Source organism: Liolophura sinensis, chromosome 3, assembly GCF_032854445.1.
Source record: "Liolophura sinensis isolate JHLJ2023 chromosome 3, CUHK_Ljap_v2, whole genome shotgun sequence".
NCBI classification, from domain to species: Eukaryota; Metazoa; Mollusca; class Polyplacophora; order Chitonida; family Chitonidae; genus Liolophura; species Liolophura sinensis.
Window position 1 is genome coordinate 19,766,383 of NC_088297.1, and position 8,646 is coordinate 19,775,028.

An 8,646-nucleotide genomic window follows, 5' to 3' on the forward strand; every position below is an offset into this window, starting at 1 on the left:
ATGTATATTTTATCTACCAATGAATTTTCTCTGGATTTAAAGGTTAGATTGTTAACCCTCGCATTCTTATATGTAAATGAAATGACCAGAAATATGTTTACAAATTATTGCAGCCGCTGTCACATTGCATATATAGTTTTACATTCAACAGGAAAACACTAAAGTCATTAATTCGAAGGCATTAGTATCTGCTTTATTTCCACACTTTAGATGGATCAACAATTCGTTCGTAAACAGTTATTGTTCCAATGTAGTATGATCATGCATGTTTACTTCGACAACAGATAATATATAAAAACGTGAACTGTATCAAAGAAAACTTTGCGAGCGAAGGTCAAAAAGGATGGATATTGTAACCATTATGTTGTTTAGTTTCTCTTCCTGGATTTGCCATACTTACATTATTTAACTTAATTATTCGTAATAAAATCCACCCTACAAGACCTATTTTATGCTGAAAACTAAAACAACGGCCACATAAAGCAAAGGAAAATGTACAGCTTAAACGAAGGTTAGTTAGTTGCAAGCACTGTATAGCATAAGTTGCAATCGTTAAGTATATATATATATATAAATTTTTAATACCGGTAAAGCTTTTTGCAAGACTTATACAGCACTGCGGTCACTTGTTACGTACCACGTAAAGCAACAAACAAACAAATAGTTTTTATCTTTATAGTGAATGAAATCCCCCACAGGTCTACCTTTACATTATATTAGATTGCAATCAGCAGTTCTTACCTGTTACAAGGTCGCAAAGGCATTTGCACCCACACACACACACACACACACACACACACACACACACACACACACACACACACACACACACACACACATAATAGCCATTGTGTCTTGTGTAAAATGTTGATTGATGTACTTTTATTACACGTTTCTACTGTTTTAAGTCAACAGGAAAATGTATTTTGGTGCACACCAGTGGTATTTTGACGAATGGGCTCGTAGTTGTGGTCTTCATTAGAATTTCCTTCGCCCGTATCACGCTGGCTTGTTGGCTCAGAAATTCTTCTACCGTTGGCGTGCGGAGCAATAGAACTGCTCTCTTGAAATGGTGTACTGTTTGGTCCAGAGTCCTCAGCGCCACCTGTCTGAACATTTCTGGGCTTCCTCCTGCTAATGAAAAACAAGGAATGGTCATGCAGCGAAAAACAAAACCCTATATTTAGCGCTTCTGTACTGTCAATCTAAAACGTCACTCGGCTAACATATGTTAGTACGCCCCAATCCCCACCTAGCCTTTTGCATTACTAAATACAGCTAGACTGAATACTATTTCCAATATGTTATCATAAAGGTTTATCAAATTAGGTGCAAATATGTAATTGTGATTCGAGTGGCGAAGGTACAAGAGGTACTATGCAAAACACTTATCAATGTGTCGTAGCTACCAAAAAAATAATTTTTTTTTTCGCGCAATTTCTTCAAACAGAAGCAAGGCATGCGTCTACGACTGTCACTGGCACCAGTCAGCTCGCATTTTTGAGCTTTTCTCCATTTTCGCACTAGCTGTGCAGACGAGTCTGGGATAAAAGGGAGTTCATTTTGGGCATGGTGTCAGAAATAAAATATCTTACGACACATGTGAATCAGTTACATGTTTGCTACTATTATAAATCATAAAACGATTGGACATGAATTTAAACATGTTCCAACTTACATCACCACAACAATGATGACGACTCCGATGATAAAGACAAATGATATTCCCACAGCACTTCCGGCAATTACTCCCGTGTAATCCTGAGAGTCGACTGATAAATAAAAGTGAATGCGTGAATAAACTAGACAAAATTGGGAGCCTGGAAATAGGGTCGTATGCTGTTCGCCCCCGTTGTTTAGCCTGATATTTGTTGTACATTTTCTCAAACAATGATTTTACCATAAGTTTCTATGGTATGGTTGTGGTTTTTATATATATAATTACCGTTTTAAAATGATGACCCCTGATTTTCTTTTTGTAAAATGTTTTTTAAAACCATTTTTCAACATGCTGAGACATACCTGTAGAACACTTTAGACCAGAGTACCCTAGTGCACACCGCGGCTCTCTGTCGGGACAGTGTCCAGATGTAGCGTTGCAGGCAGCGTTCCCTTCGGCACAGAAGCCACAGTTTTCTTCACAATTTGTACCAAAAGTTCCCCGTGTGCATTCTGATAGAAAAGAAATGGGAGTTAATATTAACTATGAATATTAATATTTATGTTAATAATAATAAAACATTAATATTCACTGTATAAAAATGCCATCTGAAATTGTCAACTCACAACCCAACATTCAATAGAGATTAGCAAATCAGACATGTGACAATTATTATTTTTTTGGCACAAGAAAGCATAACTGTAAAATCCACTTCAATAATAGTTTATGTAAGCATTTCAGTTCTGTACAAGCGAGAATCTGGATCGCTTCTGGTTAGATGCACGAAACCGGTGTAACGCTGAGCATCTGCCAGACATCACACTGTTGTCGCTGCTCTAGTTTTATTCTTAGTGTTGTTTTGTTTTGTATACTTGCATAAACCATGATTCTGTCGCTTTAACATAGGTCTCGGAAGCTGAGTACTCGTGCATTGTTTTTATGTATCTGTTTATTAGTTGTGATGGAGAAACAGCATTTTGAGAAATTCTACACCAGTGAAGTCTAATAAAATAAACTTAACAGCACTGCTTTGTTTTACTTAAGTAATAGTGCTACCTTATAAATATTTACATGAACAATCAGAAAAAAGCCCTAAGTGACTTAAATTATCAAGAGTTAACAGTATTTCATCTGTCAGCGCTGGTCTAGATATACTCTTCAAGCCTACGCCTTTTCTGTTGTGCATCTGCATAAAACAGGATTGTGCTTGTGGAATACTTGTCCCTGAAGGATTTGGTTTCTTGGCATTATTTGTGTCAAATGTTTATTTAATGTAATGATGAAATGGTATTCTCAGTAATACTAGACCAGTAAAATAAATTCCAATTAATATCACTGTATCTGTGTTTTCCTGTGTCTGCTTATGTCGTGGTGCTTTAGGTTGTCCATGTTGCTATTATGAAGTATTTGCTTTAACACGTATGAATAAAACCCAAAATTGGGTAAATTAACAAGAAACTTTCAATGGTTACGTGTGCGTCATTGCCACCAATTACACCGTTATTACTGTTCTAGATTGCTGTATTCTGTATTGCATATCAAAACTGCCCTAAGAAAATCCTATAAAATTAGTTTCCTTGATATTGCCTCTATTTCATTATACTGCAATGAAGATATAGACCCCCAACTGTCCAAGAGCAGGTCTAGCATCAAAATGATCATATCCTCATAGGTGAGAAATACATTTCAAAAGCGTCTGATAAAGAAATTAAATTTCTCCACTACCATTTCTGAGACTTTTCTCGAGATTGGTTGAAACCGGGCTCGTTTATCTGCAAATTTGGATCTGGTTTAGAAAATAATGGGTCTTAATGACCGGATGTTTTCACTCAACGCGCGACGGAGATACTTATGGTGTATTTGACTTAGGAATCATTCACTGGGTTTTGAACTGTATTGTACTCCTGTGAAATCGACAGTTTGAAATATTCTGGCGTACTGCGTTAAACACCAAATAAAAAACAAATAAATATATACATAAATATTCAAAAGTGAGCGAGCGATTCCAAATATTATCAGAGATGATACCGAGCTAGACCAACCTGTGTCACATTTTACACCCGTGTATCCAGGCATGCACCTCGGTGTTCTCTCAGCACAGGTCCCGGATGTAGCGTTACAGACAGTCGGTAACTCAGCACAGTGACCACATCTCGTCCCACAGTCCGGACCATATGAGCCGTAGCAAGCTAAAGGAACCACATTTACGAACGAGTCAAGTGTATTACACCAGATATGAAGGTAATTCAAAAACCTTAGCACGGCGACACTATAAATGTTTGACATAACTCATGTCATATCCACCAAAGAAACGTTAAAACAGTTCAGCTGGTGTAAAAGGACCGTCATATATTTAATAGACGCCGTTTGCAATTTTACACTGGTCAAAAAAATCACTGAAGAGATGTCCCGATATGTTCATAGTCTCTTTTACAGAGTCTAGCTGTTTGTATGAAAAATTGTCTTCATCACCGTAAACAGTGGACTTACCTGTGTCACACCTCGGACCATAGTATCCCGGCATGCATCTGGGTGTTGTGTTTGAACAGTTCCCGGTTGCAGTGTCACATGATAATTGGTTGTCAGCACAATGTGCGCATCTCTCCTCACAATCTGCTCCGTACTTCCCTGCTGTGCATGCTGTATGTAAGGACACAAAATATTCAGATGTAGCAGGCGACAAGAAACTATCGGAAAGTGTAAGGAGTACAATAATATCCAAGTTCACAGATATCAATAAAGTATACAACATGTTAGTACAGTGTAGTGAAAAGCTGGCGCTCCTACAAAGTGAAAATATGTAAAAAGTAAAGATGTCTTCACAATCGTATCTTTCATTTAGTAAATATACGAAGATCGAAAGTATATGACAGAATATGTATTGCAGCAGAATTATGTCAACAAGTTCTTTTATGATTCGCTGTAGCTTTTCCCGAGGAATACGTATTCTCTATTGATCTTATTCGAAATCAAATGTAGGATCAAACTTGGACCTAAAGCCTAGCGACAAAGTCGATCGCGTTGGAAACGGTGAACAGACGTCGATAATGACGTTGTGGGGCACTTAAATTATACAGGAGTACAACTTGTTATGCTAAACGAGATAAAACACAAACTGTTATACTCACCCATGTCACATTTCAGACCGGAGTATCCCGGCATGCACCTGGGTGTTCTTTGCGGACAGTGCCCGGATATTGTGTTACAGACAGAGGGTCCCTCGGCACAGTTCCCACATCTGTTCTCACACTCTTGTCCATACGTCCCAGGGGTACACACTAATACATACAGACGTTGTGAAAACACTGAGACATCTTAAAAAAAAACGTTTGTGGGTATGTGTTATTTTGACACTTCATATTTCACTCAAATCACTTTTTTGGTTCGTATTACGACGTAGTTTATTTGTAGCAGGCTGACCTCATGGCTTTCCTCACGTGTGGACAGAGCTAAGGACACGACAACAGCACCACAATATACGTATGTTGTTGACCTTCTTAGCTCGAGTACAGGGTGACGAAAGAACAAAATTTAGCTTCATATGTACAACTGACGTTATTATAGCCCCTATAGTGATTCTTTTTTTTCAGAGGCCAATAAGCGGTCACATGATATTTTATTAAAAGTACCGTCAAAACGCTCAAGGCAGGTAACGTTACGCTCACAAGGTAATATCCTACGCCGACGAGAACTAGCATTTCTTTGCGTTCCCTCGAACGTTCGCTTCCTTGTAAAGTAAACAATCTGACGATCGATTGCTCCGCCATCGACGTAAAAGTTCATCGACATGAGCAAGCATATGTACACTTTCTTTCAGTGTATGTTGTAGGATATCAGGAATTGTCAGCATATTGTTTTTCTAAATATAAGCGTCAAGTCCGACATTCCTGTACCATTCGTAGTCCGTAAAGGGCGTTCCAAATCGGTAATCGCAAGATCCATTTCCAAAACAACGTTTAACACTAACTCCCAAAGACAAAGGTATGTAAGAAATTATACAAATAAGAAATAAAGCCGGTAACACACAAGAGAGGAGCGGTCATCAGTTTTCATTGATGCCGGGCAGACAATGAATAAAGCTGACAATTCCTAATATTCCACCCCACAGCATGTACTATGTGTCTATTAACAAAAACACATAACTTACCGAAAATCTGTACTTCACAGAGAGTAAGTGGTTCGGAATTAGTTATCATAATCTTCACAGTGTCTCCAAATATAGGACCATTTACACAAGCTTTGGTAATGATGTTCCCGGGACCTGATTGGGCTGTGGTGGTGTCGTGGTAACAGTCCTTGTAATTCTGGGAGGAGCTACCCACGGATAGGGTAAAGCCGTTAAGTCGGCGATAACCTGAAAAGCAACATAAAGTTTATCGGAATTCATCCAGTCAGTATATTACTTCTGTGCTCCCATTAGACATAATTACTTGGTTCATTTCTTCTTCACAGACGACAATTAATATTTCCGCGATTCGGAAAGAACGTTCATATAGACATGTAGTTCCAACTATTTTTAGCACTAATTTTCAGAACTTTCTAGCTTGATTTTTTTTTCCAAGCGTTTTCCTTTTCCTATTCATTGGGTGTGAATCAGGTGATTTCTTCTGGGTATAAGTTGTAACACTGGCAAACACACACACATGAAAATGGGGTAAGGAAGTTTATCTTACTATTGTCAGTATGACTTCCCCTGATCACACGTGTGCTTGCGTGTGCTTGAAAAGCTGTAGCTGAAATTTTATCCCTGATGGCGGTGCGAAATTTTGACAGGTGCCACAGTTACATGGGTCAACAACAGGCTGGGAAGATTTGAAGATTGTGGATGAAGGCACAGGCATTCGCTACATAAGTAAGGTTTGCAAAAATTTCCTTCAGACCTGAATGTTAAGGTATCAACAATGTATTAGAATGTACGGTAAAGTAGCAGGGGTATTGGTAATGCTTTAGAACTTCCTCGTCAAGCTACACTGTAACAAATTACACTGTAATTTTAAATAGGCAAAATGGGTTTGTTTGCTTTGACAACTATGTAAATGAGATGCGAACTGATATCCATATACGTGAACCAGTTGGAGCCGAATAACAGATTTCAGTGAATATGGTTCCAGAAAAAAATGAGGAAATCTGCCATCTTTGTTATCAGAAAACCAGTCCATTAGTTTACGATAAGATGACTGGCTTAATGCATTATTTTTTTCTCGAAAATATCAGCATTCATAATAGCTCATTTATCTAAACATTTGGTTCCAAAATTGTGAGCTAAATCAAGGTCATATCTCTATGACAACTGATGTCACAAAATGACTTGCAGTGTGCAAGGAGCGGTGATCTCGGAAATCAAACTGAACGAAATATTTAAATTTAGGTTTTTAACGCGAACAATTCGCCCAAAGCTTATTTATTGGTCTTACTAACCATCTTGGAACTTGGCAAGAAATGCAGGAAAACAATGTCTACGATGTTTCAAAGGGCTTGGTTTTGGTTGTGTTGTGGACTCCCCCTGTGGTGGTAGACATGATGTTGAATCTAAAGGTCACCAATTGTGATGTTCGATATATCAAATGGAATGAAATAGATCTAAGAATAATCCTAATGTACATGAGTTACAGACCAGATCATACACACGACACAAGTTCTCGGTGCTCTGCAAAGTATTAAGGTTAGTTTGTAGGTGTTAATTTCGTGAAAAGCTGAGACCGAGATTAGCTGCCGTCGTCGAGCGTTGAACTCGTGTAAGTATATTGTTTTAGGCGTACAGCATCAAGCGCTTAATTTTGTTTCACCAATCTTTGCTTTTTTGTACATTTCATGATAATAAATTTTCTGGATATCCAGTGTCCAAAAAATTAAAGTATTCGGCACCAAGAAACTGTTGGAAACCGGTATCACGGTGTAGTAAGTGATCGCTCGCCGGGATTTTTTTTCACGGTAACAAACAATAGTAGTAGTACAGTATGCAGTTGTACTTTTTCATTGGATTAACTTGTCAATGAAAGTTCAGGTGACGAGTGAAAACTGCGGTTTATTTATATAACGCGTGGAATGTTGAAACTTTACATCACTGTTGTTATATCACTGACACAGGCAAATTATGGGATTAGTATATATAAATATATATATGATAACTTACACAATGGACAGTCCACATCATTCCTGTTATATATCCTGAACCTGTAGACGCTGTACTCTCGATCCAGCTTAACTGTCCAGAATGCGGGTTGCGTATTTCTTTCGGTGTGAGAACATGTATACGGTTTGTTGTGAAACATATGTCCAGTCCTACCGTCAACGGCGAGTCTGGAGACGAAGCTGAAACCGGATTCGCTATAAACCGAAGACTGCGTCGTGCTTTGTCCTAACGCCACATTTCCTGTCATCACAAGTACAATAACTGTTATTTAATTATTTATTTGATTGGTGTTTTACGTCGTACTCAAGAATATTTCAGTTATACGACGGCGGCCAGCATTATTGTGAGAGGAAACCGGTACTATAATTGCAAAGAACTGAAGTTAGAGTATGGCTTGACATGTTTTCGGATTACTGTCATGTTGACAAAGCGGGTCATATCTACTTTATGTTTATCACACTGTCGTCGCCATCCTGAATTTACTCTCTTTGCTCTGAGTTTTTATATTTCAAATATGATCAATATGCCAAATGTCTGTGGACATCTGCGATGAAACTTGTTTGTTTGAAATGTGTTGTTTATTGATTTGATTGGTGTTTTGCTCAAGATCATTTCACTCAGACAACGGCCAGCATTATGGTGGTGCGAAATAGCACAGAGCCCGGGGGAAACCCAAGACTACCCGAAAGTTGCATGTGCTGACAGACCTTCCCACGAACGGTCGGAAAGGAATTCGACATGAGCGGGACTGGAACTCACATCGACCGCACTGATGAGAGGGTCTTAGATCATCGCGCTGGCACGTTAATCAATGAGGCGCATGTGGCCCTTCCAGGCGTTTTGGTGAGAACTG

The 8,646-nt window shown here is 38.6% G+C and overlaps 2 long non-coding RNA genes across 2 annotated transcripts; both read right to left on the reverse strand.

Annotated features, from left to right (window-relative positions):
* Positions 1 to 2,028: 2,028 nt before the first annotated feature.
* Positions 2,029 to 4,285, reverse strand: LOC135463612 (uncharacterized). Its single transcript, XR_010443560.1, has 3 exons — positions 4,151 to 4,285; positions 3,703 to 3,849; positions 2,029 to 2,172 (listed from the first exon to the last, which is right to left on the reverse strand). It is a non-coding gene; the product is annotated as an uncharacterized LOC135463612 (long non-coding RNA).
* Positions 4,286 to 4,794: 509 nt separating this feature from the next.
* On the reverse strand, positions 4,795 to 7,931 carry LOC135463558 (uncharacterized). Its single transcript, XR_010443557.1, has 3 exons — positions 7,794 to 7,931; positions 5,808 to 6,014; positions 4,795 to 4,938 (listed from the first exon to the last, which is right to left on the reverse strand). It is a non-coding gene; the product is annotated as an uncharacterized LOC135463558 (long non-coding RNA).
* Between the last annotated feature and the right edge of the window lie 715 nt (positions 7,932 to 8,646).